This window comes from Elgaria multicarinata, chromosome 6 (genome assembly GCF_023053635.1).
Source record: "Elgaria multicarinata webbii isolate HBS135686 ecotype San Diego chromosome 6, rElgMul1.1.pri, whole genome shotgun sequence".
In the NCBI taxonomy this organism is placed as follows: domain Eukaryota; kingdom Metazoa; phylum Chordata; class Lepidosauria; order Squamata; family Anguidae; genus Elgaria; species Elgaria multicarinata.
The window spans coordinates 96,009,082-96,023,081 of NC_086176.1; positions in this window are offsets into that span (position 1 = coordinate 96,009,082).

Here is a 14,000-nt window from a genome sequence, read left to right on the forward strand (position 1 = left end):
TCTGATATTGAATCTTAAATATATTTGAGGATTGTTTCAAATAGGATATGGTAAATTAATCTCAGGCTTTGGATCTGTTGCCAATGAAAGAGGTTACTTTCACTACAGAAGGCCAGATTGGCTAATTTTCTGTTGCCCTTCTGCCAACAGGTAAATCTGTTTTTATTCAGGTAGGCCTTTGGCAAGTAAGCTGGCCTGAGCTGAAGGCACTTTTAACTGCTTGGGTGGTGTCCATTCCTTATATCATTGTGTTTTCAAATTCTTTCTTTTTATAGTTTTAATTATAATTTTGTTTTTTACCTGCATTTTATTATTAATAAAAATAAAATAAAAAATAGCACCATTTTGGGTGGAAAGGCAGAATGGCAGCTTAATACACAACTAAGGCCATGTCTACATCTGCCCTATATCCCAGGGTAGTCTGTGGATCATCCCTGTGCATCCAAATTATGCACAGGGGATCCCAGGGGCAACCCAGGATGACCAAGGATTTTTCACAAGATATAGGGAACTGTGGAAAATCTGACTTTTCTGTAGTCCGAGGACCATCCCACAGAGCACAGGCCATGTGGCTGCTGCTCCCAGTTCCTCCTGTCATCCCTGTGTGTAGCATGAAGCTGCACAGGGGCAGTCTGTGCCCATCAGGGCTGGGGGTGGGGCTGGGGAGCGGGTTTGTTTTTTGTTTTGCTTTTTTACCTTTTTTGTGGAGGAGAGCAGTTGTGGCAGTGACAATGGTGGCAGTGACATCCTTCCAGGATGTCGCATGGCCATCAAGACGCTAGAGGAGGATTGGAGAAGCAAGTAAGTCCACGATCTTCTTCCCTCCCTCCCTCTACACCCTATGGTGTAGACATGCCCTCAATGGTAAGATCTGGAGAATAGGTCCAAGAATGCCCGTAGAGTGGATTTCATTGCTAAGAGCACACATGGGTTTAATACATCTCTCAGTATGATGCAACTTAAAAACACACACACACATCACCAAATCAAATTAGGATAACACAAGGTTTTAATCCCCACCTAAAACCTGTTAAAAACTAACTATAAGGCAAGCCCTTAATAATGTAATCCTTTCTATTTGTGCATTTACTTCCTTATTCTTCTCACTTGTAATTGTGAGCACAGGAATATGGGACACTTGAATTTTATAGTAAGATATGGAATAAGAGGTATCCATTGCTACTGTTTAGGTGGATGGTGGGATTAATTTTACCCTAGCAAACTGATATTAGGTTCTATGATCCATCTCCCCCCGCCCCCATTCAAACACAGCCTTTATTCTTGGAGCACTATGATGGTATATTGTACTTTCCCCCAAGTTGTCCTCTCCTAAACAGAAATATTCAAAGTCATTGAAAATTTTCAAAGTCAAAGTTCTCTAGGGAGCAATCCTACGTCCTTAGACAGCATTGCATTGGATACTTGGTTTTTATGGACTATTCAGCCGCCTCCAACTTCAACAGCTACTGACTATCAAGATAAGATTTTGCCCCTAGTGAACGATAAGGAATTTATAGCTATCAATGTGAATTGAGAAGTAAATTGAGACTTTAATATAGGTCTGATTCCATACTGCATAGTTAAGGAGAAGGGGACATTCCACTATCACACTTACACTTGGTAAGAAGCTAAAGAAACATTAAGCACAGAAAAGGATTTGAGTAGGAATTAAAAAAAGAACCAGTGTTTTAAACTGTATATTTTATAATTGTCAATAAAGTCACATGTAGGACATGAAATACTAGGAGCCTGTATTTTTTTAAAAAAAATTTTTTTGTTATTCTTTCGTAGCAGTTTAACATGCCTGGACCCTTGCTTAAACAGCATTGGCCAGAAACAGTGGAAGATAATTGCTTGTGTTATGTGTCTGCAAGATGTGGGTGGAAAGAAGTGTAGCTGCTCTTTTGTGCATCCAGATATTAAAATGGGTTTTTAAAATCCATGGACAAATAATTAACCAAAAATTAGATTTAAAGGCCATCTATTTCAACAGGAGAATGAGCTCAATTCTCCCCTATTCAAAAATAATTGGGGATTTGTCTGGATTGTGCCCTGTTCTGCAGAAACAAAAAAAGTTTTCTGGCCTGTAAATTAATCCCTCACCAGCTGTTGATTTTGAACTAAAGAAAAGACGTGGCTTTGCATGAGTTAGAATGGTGCTTAGCTCAATACAGCAAAGCCTTCAAGCAAACTGTCACAGGTGTCAGAGTTGGACACGTCGGGCTTGCCCCAAGTGAAGCCATGCCAGCTGGCTCCTGCCATGGTGCATCCCTATAAGAGAAGGGTCTATACACTCCATTCCCACACATAGCGGAGCTGGGGTGGGTGGGCTGGCCGGCTGGCCTATAACACTGTTCCTTGAGCTGCTAACAGACTCTGTCTTCAAACCATACAGACTGCAAAGCTATATGCTGGTTACTAGGGAAGTCTGCCCCTAGTGGCTGAAGATGTTACTTCAGGGTTCAACAACATGGACATATGAAATTGAATTAAAATGAATTTATGTATTTTTAAAACAAAATAACCCTGAGGTGCTCACCCAAGCACGCATGCCATGTTTCAGGTATCTAGATTTCATGGTCTTGGTGTTATGACAAGGAGCAATTGGCAGAGAGACAGACAGACACCTCTTTTATTATCATGGATTGCTGGCTTTCTTCAGAAACTCAGTGGTACCCACAGAATTGCTGCAGACACAGGGAAATCAGTCTGTACCTGGTCCATGTCGCTTCCACGTATGTTCATCCACAAATCCATTCTGTGCCTTTCCCCATTAATCTCTCTCAGGGTGGATTCTAAATCCACCTGAACAGGGTATTCAGAGGAGGGCAACGAGGATGATCAGGGGTCTGGAAACAAAGCCCTATGAAGAGAGACTGAAGGAACTGGGCATGTTTAGCCTGGAGAAGAGATGATTGAGGGGAGACATGATAGCACTCTTCAAATACTTGAAAGGTTGTCACACAGAGGAGGGCCAGGATCTCTTCTCAATCAACCCAGAGTGCAGGACATGGAATAATGGGCTCAAGTTACAGGAAGCCAGATTCCGGCTGGACATCAGGAAAAACTTCCTGACTGTTAGAGCAGTACGACAATGGAACCAGTTACCTAGGGAGATTGTGGTCTCTCCCACACTAGAGGCATTCAAGAGGCAGCTGGACAACCATCTGTCAGGGATGCTTTAGGGTGGATTCCTGCATTGAGCAGGGGATTGGACTCGATGGCCTTGTAGGCCCCTTCCAACTCTGCTATTCTATGATTCTATGATTTATGTTGAAATACATATGATGAAGTCTGGATCCAGCCTGCTGTGTTTAGCGTTAAATCCCGAAGGTGCATGTTTAGATGGAAAGAAAAGCCTACAACTCCCAGTATGCCCCAGCCAGCCTTTTTCCTGCCTTGCAATGCATAGGAGTGCCTTAAAATACATATTTTGTTTAATTCAGGGATGGGCAACTTGTGGCCTTTCAGATGTGTGGCTTACAGTTCCCATCAGCCTTAGCCAGGATAGCCAACACTGAGGAATGATGGAAGTTGTAGGTCAAAAGATCTGGAGGGCCACAGATTGTCTGCCCTTAGTTTAATTAAGACTTTCCTTATGACGTGCAAGTTTGGGGATTCCGAGTTTGTGGCAGGTGGGGGCTTTGGGTCTGACATCCCACCCTTTTGCGGGGAGAATTTTTAGAAGAGCTTTTATCTCTTGCAATGTTTATAACCTGCCTTTCATCTTCTTACCGGACCGCCCCAGGGCATCTTGCATTATCCACTGAAATGATATTCAATCCATAAAAAGGCTACGCTTTAAAGAAATCATCAAACATCCATACTGTATAAATTGATCTCATTTTGTGTTGAAAGGAATCAGCTTCTTTTGTGGTTTCAATGGCTTGGATTCTAACTAGGATTCTACATTTGGTGGAGCCCTTCCATTCTCTAGTGGGACTGAGACCCAGTGGAGGATTCCACCAGTGGAAAGGGAGAAAAAAAATTCAACAATTATCTCCTCCCCTTACAACCCCCACCTACACTGTTCCAGAGGGTGATCCCATCCTCTGGGAACAGATTTTCAGGGGGCAGAAGCGGTTGCTGGAATTGTTGAAAGTCACCTTCCCACTACTGCTGGTGGGAGCTTCCCCTGAGTAGAACTTTGCTCAGGGGATGCTCCTGCCAATGGGAGCAAACTCCCAGCCAGTATTTTGATACCTCCTGTAGTTAGAAATTGGGGGCAGGTCAATATACTTAAAGCGAGCTCCTACAGTTCATGTTCAGCTGTCTTTGAATGAGCAATGCTTATCTTTTTAACAAGATGTAAGCACTTAATGCCAGGCTGATATTGTACAATAATTTAATAACTCTCATTGAACTTTTGCATGTACCTGCCTTCGATGTTACAAGTCCACTCAGCAGTATAAACTGCAAGACTGCAAATATATTTTAGAACATAAAATAAGACACATTTGGGACTCTGCAACCCAGATGATCTATGTATCGTATATGCTGTGAGCTTCTCAAACAGCCACACTTGCAAAGCTAGAAACAGAAATAGCTTATGATCTCTGGGGATCAAAATACTCCCAAAATAGGCAGGTAAGTAAGGAAATGACTTAGTGTTTTTTGCTCACTGGGCACTTATTCATGAGCTTATCATGCCAGTTAGGTGAATTCATTAAGCCGTTGACTGCATTTCTGGAAATCAATTGGTCTTTTGTCACGATACTGAGGGCAGAACATGGCAGACCATGATTCATCACAAAATGTACTTTCTTTTGTCATTTATAAATTTGTTCATTCCCCTTAAATCTCATTGAAGGCTTCTTTGTGGGAGGGGATGGACGGGGAATGATCCTGACAGTATCACTTGTTGACAAAATGCAGTTATTAGGCAGTCTGGCATTAAACATAAAACCAATCCTTCTTTCTACAGGACACAGAGTGTTGTGTTGTGTTTGTTATTTTCTAATCTTTTATTTCCTAATCTGGAGGGTATTAGCACCGAGTCCAATTATCCTAAATTAAATGGACAGATGTGAGACAAAATCCACACTGCTTTAAAATGTGACACCCATCGTTGTAACATGTGCACTGTGGAAAGGACACAAAGCCATGAGCACTTTTAATTGTGAAAAATATTAGGGGGGAAAAACAGCACACACACACACACACACACACACACAAAACCCTTCTGGTGAGGTGTATTTTGACCTTGGCACATTAAGCCAAGCCCAGAAGAAGTAATGGAATGTTTCGATTGCCTGGAAGACATAGAAGATAAATAGTTGAGAAGGTATGTTTAGAAATGAAAGTGACATTACAAATCTAAATGCGGCAAAATCCATTTGTACACAATTCAAGCAGGGTGCAGAACTCGATCACTTTCACTGATCCCAAACTACGTGAACCAATCAAGCAAAACAACCTGTCTACAACTTCCATCCTCACTACAAAAGGAATCCACACATTCCATATTGTACAATATTGTTTCATAATGCTGTTCAGTGGGCTCCTGTGTATCGCAAGCTGGAAGTATCTTTTGGTAGCTTGAAGGATGTATGCAGTGCACACTGTCCAGTATCACTGCAGATGGAAACTCCTCAAATTTAGTTTCTGCCTCTTGTAATGTCTGTCTGGGACATTTATCTACCATGAGTCTAACTTACTATCGCTTTGAAAGAACAATCTTGCAATTAAAGTCTCCTTTCCTGCAACATTGCGAAACTAGAAAACTTCACTGTCCCACACATATGATCCTTTCTGGACAGAGTTTTATTTGATTTCATTTATGTTGTGAATGAAATCCAATTTGATGAAGGCATGGCTATGTAGTTTTGCTATCTCAGAGGAGTTGAAATGTTTCCTCTTGTGACTGTTCAATAACAGCTTGTCCTGCATGACTTCAGATCTGTTAAAATTAAATTGAAATCTTTTAACATTGCATTTCCCATCTCTTCATTGCTTTCAATCTCCTGGATCCGTTGCTGGTGTAATTTCCCATCAGCCATACCACCTCAGTGTTAGCACTCTGAAAATGTTACATTTATTCAGGGAAGGAAACTTGAAAATGGAGATGTATCTAATACACACTTTCATTTTGAAAGGGAAAAAAATCAGCCAGGAGGGAAACTTGTTTCCTAAGCCTTATTGAGCGATTCATCTAATTTCCTCTTCCTCCATCCCATTACTAACTATAGTCTTTCAATACTGTTAAATGGCATTGATTTCCAGACTTCCTATTGTTTGGCAAATTGTTACAAAGCCCAAGATTAGAAATGTATATCAGAGGTAGTAGATGTTCGAATCAGTTGGAAAATATTTTTGGGTAAAAGCAAAGCATGTCCAAAATATTGCTGAATATTATACATAACATGTACATGAACATCCAGAGTCAAATAGTTAATGCTGTTTAGGAAAGTAGAACAATGGAGGAAATTAAAACAATGCCAGAAATTAAAGAAAATCCAGGATATCACAGGTAAGCCTATGGCACTACAGTTTCTGCAATGAGGCAGTTGAAACTGTTACTAAAGATAATAGGAAATTATAGGAAGATGGAGGATTACCTCTAAAATTAAAAGTAAAAAATGACATTATCGACCTGCATAGAAATTTATTTATTTATTTATTACATTTTTATACCACCCAATAGCCGAAGCTCTCTGGGCGGTTCACAAAAATAGGAGCTGATGGGTAATAGAGAATTTGTGTAGTATTACTTGAAAAATCCTTGGGCAATATCCAATGGTACTCCTACATGGAGTAGACCGATTGAAGTGAATGGGCTAGTTTACATAGAACTACCATGGGATTCTCTCTCATGTGCCCCAACACCCCAAATAGGTAGATGGTGTGGTCAGATCTAGCTATCCTGATCAGAAGCAGCCCAGGGGTGTATGGAAAGCTTCGACCCAGCAAGGCTCTCTCCGTATAATGGCACAGATGCTGAATGAGGGTGAAGGGAGGGTCAGCACACTGCTCACGAAGCAATGCTGTCCATTCCTCAAAGCTCGCCTTCACATTTTAATCATACCTGCTGGATCTGGGTGATTATGCTTCCCCTGCAAGATACTTTGTGCTCTGTGCTTCTTAACATTTTGTGAGATGTCATACTTTAAAATAGAATTTCACACAATTGACCTAATTCATTCTGTGTACAGAAACAGGTTTCCTCTTGGGAAACATCCTTTGGATGCAGCATCCAAAACGATGCTGCACAGACCATCCTTCCCCATCCGGTATGCAGGGTGTTCTATGGAGTGTTTGTTTCTGGAGCCGGTCTATAAGTACACACGCACACACACAGGTGGTTTATGCAGCCCGCTCTGTCACCACTGATCATTGATTCAACCTTGGAAGGGTGATTCTGCTCCCTTCTCCCAAACATTATTCAAACCGTTAACTGTTAAATCTTTATTTGCAGGCAACAAGTACCTGTAGATCAAAGCTATTAAGGGCACAATCCTATACATGTTTAGAGCATCATCAGACTAGCGTTTTATTGCATGCTTATTACTGGGCACCCACAGTCCTATTCACAACTGCCTCCTGTGTGTCTCCTATCCCTTCGAGACTTCTTCCTGTGGGGGGGAAAAATGACCCCGGTACGTCTTTTTTTAATTTTTAGAGACGGAACTTGCTGCTATATCTTGCTGTATGCAGGAGAAGCAGCAGAATTAAGAGCTCCATCAGACGGGGGGGGGGGGATCATAGTCCCTTAACATCGGTTCTCCGCCCCACTTTTGTTGCTCAATACTTCCTCTTTCTCAGGGAGAGGAAAGAAGAAGTAAAGATGTGCACATTGTTTACTTCTTCTTTCCTCTCCCTGAGAAAGAGGAAGTATTGAGCAACAAAAGTGGAGTGGAGAAGTGATGGTAGGAAACCGTGATTTTCTCCCTGTCTAATGGAGCTCTTAGACCAGGGGGGGGGGAAATCCTACACTGGCTGGAGAATGCTGGAAGTTTTAGGACTTTTTGTGTGTGTAAACATGCACAGGATTGTATCCTCTGCAGATTTCAGTGCTCAAGCATTTCTCCAAAATATCACAACACTTGGTTTCTATGGCTAGTTTTCAATGGCGATGATAAAGGCAGATATGAGCTATTTTAAAAATGTTATCATGCAGGACCCTGCATCCAGGCACTGAGTGACCTTGCTTGCAACTGGGCCGGTTTCTCACTGAAATAGTAATATTTGAAATTGGGGAGAGAAAGAAAGAGAGAGAGAGAGAGAGAGACTCTGTATGTAGAAATGCACAGTTCCCTTTGAATACTGATAGAGGATTTATTCTTCTGTTATATTTGCAGAAAATTCCATTCCTCATAGTTGTCCCCATGCCACCACACCATTGAGAAATTCCATCTGAACTATTGTGCAAAATTACCAAATTCCAAATCAAAGAGTCTATCTAGAACAGACTTGCACCCCAAAAAGTTGCACCTTCCCAAAAGGAAAAAAAAATGTACAGAAAAATCCATAGTCTATGGAAAGATGCACTCAAAAAAATGTTTTAAAAAAGAAATTTGTAGCTCAACCTCCGATCATTCAGCTCAATGTTATTCTTATTGATCTTAGAACTCTTGCAATTAGCCAGAATCATGATGAAGGAAAAATTAATACACTGTTATCATTAGGACTACTATCCATGGGGAGAAAGGGAGATTTAAGATCCAAGGACAGCATCAAGGACAGATGAAGGACAACATGCATAACTCTCTAAAAGTATTCATAAACCTATATCTAGAGATGGCATATAATAATAATAAAATAACTGTGACTTCACCATGGACAGACTTCTATCAAGAAAGTTCTAATTCTTTAGAGCAGCATTGGACAGAAGGTAGATCTCCCGATGTTTTGGTCTTCAACTCCCAGAAGCCCCTGCCAGCATGACCAATGGTCAGGAAAGCTGAAAGTTGAAATCTAAAACATCTGGAGTTGACAGAAACATTCCAAGCAGGTGTATTATTTATTGATTTCATTTCTATACTGCCCAAAAGCTGTTCACAAAAATTAAAACCACAAGGCACATTGTTGCCTGTGACCCTTTGCTGGTCGCTGTTATTAAACAGGGTGATAGGCTTTCCACAATTGGGGTGCCACCACTGAAAAGGCTCTCCATCTCACCCTGTTTGGCAGGGACCTGATCAAGGCAGGTACATTATATGGGAGGAGATGATCCTTGCTAGGTATCCAGGCCCAAGCTATTTAGGGCTTTGATAGTTAATACCAGCACTTTGAATTGGGCCAGGGAAATGGACTAGAAAGTAGTGCAGATCTCAGAGCATTGGCATTATATGATCATATCAACCTGTCTCTGTTAACAGTCTCGCTGCTTTGGATCAGCTGAAGCTTCTGGACTCTTTTCAAAGGCAGCCCCAGGTGTGAATAAATAATAATGGGGGGGAAACAGTGGTTTAGACTAAAAGATCAGAAACCTGACTTCCACTTGTGCACATGGTGGGAATGCTTCCTTTCCATATCACACACTGCTCCAAAGGGTCTTGTGGGTTTTAGCTGCTTGGAGAGAAGGTTGGGGCTGCAGCCTTGGGGGAGGGAATATCAAGGTCAGCCCACGTGCAAGTAGAATTACACTTTCACCCACACTTGGAAATCTTTGGATCTAAATCAAAGAACTATTTTTGACTAGAAATGCTGGCTTCAGGTTTTTGAGGGCCCTTGGACGATGCACCTTCAATAGGTCCCCTGCTTCAGTACGTCTGCCTTCTCACTACCATTGTGCCTCATCCTCTTGGTCATCATTATACCACTAACTTGCGTGACAGGCAGAGAGCTATTGAGTATGAAGGCAGTGGCATCTATGGCTCCTCCTTCTCACCCCCACCCCCACTGTATGGACCAGAGCAAGAGGCAGGTGAACAAGAAGGTTGCAGTGGTCAAGAAGAGGAGCAACTCCAAGCAGCTCTTGTCAGTGAATCCCTGCTGGGGTGGGGGAGTAGGCCCTCAGCAGCTGCCCAATGAAGCCTACCCTTGAATCTGCTGCTTATTTATTTATTTATTTATTTATTACATTTAAATCCTGCCTTTTTTCTTCCAAGGAACCCAAGGCGGCATACATAATCCTCCTCCTCTTCATTTCTATCCTCTCAACAACAACCCTGTGAGATAGGCTGGGATGAGAGTCTGTGACTGGCCCCAAGTCATCACCCCATGAGCTTCCATGGCTGAGTGGGGATTAGAACCTGGATCTTCTGACTCCGTCCAGCACTCTACCGACTACACCACCACATGAGCTCTCAGTGTAATCAGTTACCAGCGTAATCCCAATCCCAATCTTTAATTCATCTTGATCGTCCTGTGGCAGTTTGAAATCCATGAGACTTAAAAAAGCTTTGTGTACCCTTTTCTTGTTTATACCTTGCAGTGTTATCACACAAATCAGTCAACCTCCCAGTCCCTGTTAAAACAGATGTGAACACAAATGAATCTGGGGCTGTTGGCTGTTTCTGCACATTCTAAGACCACCATATGCCACTGGGAGTATTGAACCCCAATTGTGCACATGTTCGTGAATCTGTCAGTGGTTGCTATCCACAAGTAAATTTGATGGCACACAGTGGCTTGCAAAGTAATTGTGAGCTGATGGGACCAGCAGTGCATCAGAGCAGGTTCTTGACTCCTTGTTGCAATTTTCCACAGCCTGGTGCTCTCCAGATATGTCAAACTATAACTCCTATAATGTAATTTGGAAATAGGATTCAACACCTTTGAGAGCTCCTTTCGCATTCTGTGTGGTACTGATTGAACCCAGAAAAGCTCTGCGCCTCCACCAAAATCAGAGCCATCAGCCTCCACTGGTCCTAATCTCAATGACACGTCAAACCACCTTTTCCCTTCACACTCCAAGTCTGGTTCTGTTGTCTCTGTGATGTCCTTTTCCATAAATGCTCCCTAATAACTAGTGAAATTAAATTCATTTTTCATCCGCCATCTTCATACCCTAAGCATACAGCTAACGTAAGTGTTCAAATATATGTGCTATTACGTTAATTGATCTAATGACTCAATAATCACTGCTTTTATGGTTGTGGCATTAATTGCCAAAGGCAAACGTTTCAACATATATTTGTTTTCTCAATGACATTTTGTATAAGGGCCAGGAAATAAATTAAAAACAACATTTTTTGGTGGGGGAATGACAAAATTCTCCATGGAACTCCATTATCGCACAATAGCGATAAAACAGTTAAAAGGTAATTTTAAGAGATCATCATCCACTTTTGTTCCACACATTTATTATAATTATTGTTCCACAGTTACCTAGCCAGGTCTCAGGAGCAGAAAGATAAAGATGAATTTACACATTAAAAACTTGGCCGGAAGCCAAAATGAATTAATTGGGAGAAGGAATCCTACCTTTAAAAGGGGTGGGTTAAGCATGTGGGGATTTATTAAAAAGGGGTGATAGCCAGTGGGTGGTGGTGCTCCAAAGCACTTTGGAGAGCTCCTTTAGAGATCTGACTGGTTCTGACTGAAAGCCAGAGCAGATTCACTGTCCCATTGATATTGGAGCCACCAGTCTCCACTGGTAATGGGAGTGGGAGTAAATTTTTTTAAAAAAAAACCCTACGTTTTTGAAGGAGTGCTCGAGTGCTCATCTTGAGTATGTGTGTGTATATATATATATATATATATATATATATATATATATATATATATTATTTATTTATATAGCTCCATCAGTGTACATGGTGCTGTACAGAGTAAAACAGTAAATAGCAAGACCCTGCCGCATAGGCTTACAATCTAATAAAATCATAGTAAAACAATAAGGAGGGGAAGAGAATGCAAACAGGTACAGGGTAGGGTAAGCAGGCACAGGGTAGGGAAAAACTAACAGTAGAAAGTAACAGTAGAAGTCTGCACAACATCAAGTTTTAAAAGCTTTAGGAAAAAGAAAAGTTTTTAGTTGAGCTTTAAAAGCTGCGGTTGAACTTGTAGTTCTCAAATGTTCTGGAAGAGTGTTCCAGGCGTAAGGGGCAGCAGAAGAAAAAGGATGAAGCCGAGTAAGGGAAGTGGAGGTCCTTGGGCAGGCGAGAAGCATGGCATCAGAGGAGCGGAGAGCACGAGCGGGGCGATAGTGTGAGATGAGAGAGGAGAGATAGGCAGGAGCTGGAACGCTCTTCCAGAACACTTGAGAACTACAAACTCCATCACTGCTTTTAAAACTCAGCTAAAAACTTTTCTTTTCCCTATAGCCTTCAAATATTGAGACTGTTCTGACTCTATACTGTTAGCTTCACCCTACCCAGTGACTGTTTACACTTCCCTGTGCCTGTTTGCATTCTCCTTTCCCTCTTTATTGTTTACTACAACTTATTAGATTGTAAGCCTATGCGGCAGGGTCTTGCTATTTACTGTGTTATCTGTACAGCACCATGTACATTGATGGTGCTATATAAATAAATAAATTAATAATAACAATAATAATAATAATAATAATAATAATAATTTGTTATGGAACAGCCAAAATAATGATGACTTGTAGGTATACTTTGTGGGCATCCAAAAGTAAAGCTTGAACAGCAATATAACTGAATGGTAGAAGCAGCTGTGGCCTGTGAAAGAACATGTGGTGTATCTAAGAGGCCAGAAGATGCCACTGAGTAGTGGCCATGGGTGCGGAGGACCAATGCCCTGGCCAGCAGGAGATGGAGGTAGTGGTGAAGGCAGGGCTTGAGGAGTAAGTCAGCACCATATGGGCAGGAGTAAGGATGGCTCATTCTCTCAGTTTTGCTTTTCTACACATTCAATTTTTTTAAAAAAATCTCAAGTTCTTTCTCCCAAGTATTTGTGAATTTTGGCAAATTCTTAGGAAAAATGAACAAAAATGAATTTCTCACCCATCTGCACCAGCCAAATTTAACAGGTGTTCTAACATGGTGAGGACCATGACGTACCTGCCAGTCACATAGCTGTTCAAGTTCTCCTGGCTTGAACATATCTGTACACTACACTCAACATCTAAGGCCTTCCTCCAGGTGCCTACTCCGAGGGAGGCTCGGAAGATGGCATCAAGGGAGAGGGCCTTCTCTGCGGTGCCCCCAATTACAAAACAATCTCCCTGATGCCAACATTGCTATCTTTTCAGTGCCACATCAAGACTTTTCTCTTTTCCCAGGCATTTAGCAGCATGTGAAGAATTTTAATCTATCCCGGATTTATTTTTATGGTTTGACTGATTGCTCAAATTTGTTTTTAGATGTATGTTGTCGCTGTGTGTACTATCCATTATGTGTTTTTAAATTTTGTGTATTGTTTTTGATGTTTTAATCTTTGTAAAAGTCTCCGAGTGCTTCAGCTATGGGACTGTATAGAAATGAATAATAATAATAATAATAATAATAATAATAATAATAATAATAATAATATAATATACACCACTGGCCATTGAAGTTAAAGAACTATGGCAACAGGAAAACGTCACAATTATTCCATTAGTCAAAGCAGTCACTAGTATCATATCAAGAAACTATACAGAAAACCTTCAGAAAGCAGTCATACTTAAAGCATGTTCAATAGTCAGGACATTTCTGAATCAGTAAAAGACAGTATGTCTTGGCAAAGCCCGTCATGACCCTCTAGAAAAACCACCACTAGCAAGAAAAGAGAGGAGGAGGATGAAGATGAGGAGGAGGAGGAGGAGGAGGAGGAGGAGGAGATGGATGGATGAGGAGCCTGTCAGAAAATAGAGATGGCAACCCCGATTCAGCAATATCATGGTTGAACACACAGATTCAAAGCCAGACTTTTAAGAGCAAACTGCTCAAAGCCCTTTGGGCCTGGATAGATGAATATGCCAGCTTTCTTTTTTCAAATATTCAATTAAAATATAAATCTCAAAGGGTGGAATCCAGATTTATGCTGGATCAACTGCACTGGTGGAAGTGGAATATCCAGCCCCCTGAAAATGCTACACAGAGAGCCAGCTGAACGTGGTGAGCTGTGGTGTAGGGAGAGGAAAGATCCCCAATATCAGGAGCCCTGAC